Source organism: Mchenga conophoros, linkage group LG13 (genome assembly GCF_057382185.1).
Source record: "Mchenga conophoros isolate Kocher_MC1m ecotype Shallow Benthic linkage group LG13, M_conophoros_male_GT1.1, whole genome shotgun sequence".
In the NCBI taxonomy this organism is placed as follows: Eukaryota; Metazoa; Chordata; class Actinopteri; order Cichliformes; family Cichlidae; genus Mchenga; species Mchenga conophoros.
Window position 1 is genome coordinate 32070272 of NC_140538.1, and position 2500 is coordinate 32072771.

Here is a 2500-nt window from a genome sequence, read left to right on the forward strand (position 1 = left end):
TGGCAAAGAGTTTCTGCGCAGTGTACCAGGGGCACGGGGGAAAGTTGTCGTACCATAGGCACGAGGAGAGTTTGTGTGGCAAAGTGCTACTGAGCGGTGTACCAGGGGCACGGCGAAAAGTTGTTGTACCATAGGCACGAGAAAAGTTGTCGTACCATAGGCACGAGAAAAGTTGTCATACCATAGGTACGAGGAGTGTGTGTGTGGCAAAGTGCTACTGAGCGGTGTACCAGGGGCACGGCGAAAAGTTGTTGTACCATAGGCACGAGAAAAGTTGTTGTACCATAGGCACGAGAAAAGCTGTCGTACCAGGGGCACGGAGGAAAGTTGTTGTACCATAGGCACGAGAAAAGTTGTCGTACCATAGGCACGAGGAGAGTTTGTGTGGCAAAGTGCTACTGAGCGGTGTACCAGGGGCACGGCGAAAAGTTGTTGTACCATAGGCACGAGAAAAGTTGTTGTACCATAGGCACGAGAAAAGCTGTCGTACCAGGGGCACGGAGGAAAGTTGTTGTACCATAGGCACGAGAAAAGTTGTCGTACCATAGGTACGAGGAGAGTTTGTGTGGCAAAGTGCTACTGAGCGGTGTACCAGGGGCACGGCGAAAAGTTGTTGTACCATAGGCACGAGAAAAGTTGTTGTACCATAGGCACGAGAAAAGCTGTCGTACCAGGGGCACGGAGGAAAGTTGTTGTACCATAGGCACGAGAAAAGTTGTCGTACCATAGGCACGAGGAGAGTTTGTGTGGCAAAGTGCTACTGAGCGGTGTACCAGGGGCACGGCGAAAAGTTGTTGTACCATAGGCACGAGAAAAGTTGTTGTACCATAGGCACGAGAAAAGCTGTCGTACCAGGGGCACGGAGGAAAGTTGTTGTACCATAGGCACGAGAAAAGTTGTCGTACCATAGGCACGAGGAGAGTTTGTGTGGCAAAGTGCTACTGAGCGGTGTACCAGGGGCACGGCGAAAAGTTGTTGTACCATAGGCACGAGAAAAGTTGTTGTACCATAGGCACGAGAAAAGCTGTCGTACCAGGGGCACGGAGGAAAGTTGTTGTACCATAGGCATGAGAAAAGTTGTCGTACCATAGGCACGAGGAGAGTTTGTGTGGCAAAGTGCTACTGAGCGGTGTACCAGGGGCACGGCGAAAAGTTGTTGTACCATAGGCACGAGAAAAGTTGTTGTACCATAGGCACGAGAAAAGCTGTCGTACCAGGGGCACGGAGGAAAGTTGTTGTACCATAGGCACGAGAAAAGTTGTCGTACCATAGGTACGAGGAGAGTTTGTGTGGCAAAGTGCTACTGAGCGGTGTACCAGGGGCACGGCGAAAAGTTGTTGTACCATAGGCACGAGAAAAGTTGTTGTACCATAGGCACGAGAAAAGCTGTCGTACCAGGGGCACGGAGGAAAGTTGTTGTACCATAGGCACGAGAAAAGTTGTCGTACCATAGGCACGAGAAAAGTTGTCGTACCATAGGCACGAGGAGAGTTTGTGTGGCAAAGTGCTACTGAGCGGTGTACCAGGGGCACGGCGAAAAGTTGTTGTACCATAGGCACGAGAAAAGTTGTCGTACCATAGGCACGAGAAAAGTTGTCGTACCATAGGCACAAGCAGTGCGTGCGTGCGTGCGTGCGTGCGTGCGTGCGTGCGTGCGTGTGTGTGTGTGTGTGGCAGTTCTTCTGCGCAGTGTACCAGGGGCACATTTCAATGTGCTTTCTGGAGTACCAGGGGCACGAGGATTTTGCCAGTGGTGTTCTGCTTTGTTAGTGGGAGGGGGCTTAAGTGTGGGTCCCCGGGGCCTGCTGGAGGTCCAGGTCCATGCTAGATACGTGGTACAGGGTAACTGCAGGAGGGGGGGGGGGGTAATGTGGGTTCACGGGGCCTGCTGGAGGTCAAGGTCCATGCTGGATATGCGCTGGAGCGTAACTGCAAGAAAGGAAAGCTAGTGGGGGAGTAGAGCAGGGGAGTATGTGGGTCCCCAGGGCCTGCTGGAGGTCCAGGTCCATGCTAGATATGTGGCACAGGGTAACTGCAGGGGGGGGGTAATGTGGGTCCACGGGGCCTGCTGGAGGTCCAGGTCCATGCTAGATATGTGGCACAGGGTAACTGCAGGGGGGGGGGGGGGTATTGTGGGTCCACGGGGCCTGCTGGAAGTCAAGGTCCATGCTAGATATGTGGTACAGGGTAACTGCAGGGGGGGGGGGGGTAATGTGGGTCCCCGGGGCCTGCTGGAGGTCCAGGTCCATGCTAGATACGTGGTACAGGGTAACTGCAGGAGGGGGGGGGGGGGGTAATGTGGGTTCACGGGGCCTGCTGGAGGCCAAGGTCCATGCTGGATATGCACTGGAGCATAACTGCAAGAAAGGAAAGCTAGTGGGGGAGTAGAGCAGGGGAGTATGTGGGTCCCCAGGGCCTGCTGGAGGTCCAGGTCCATGCTAGATATGTGGCACAGGGTAACTGCAGGGGGGGGGGGGGGGTAATGTGGGTCCCCGGGGCC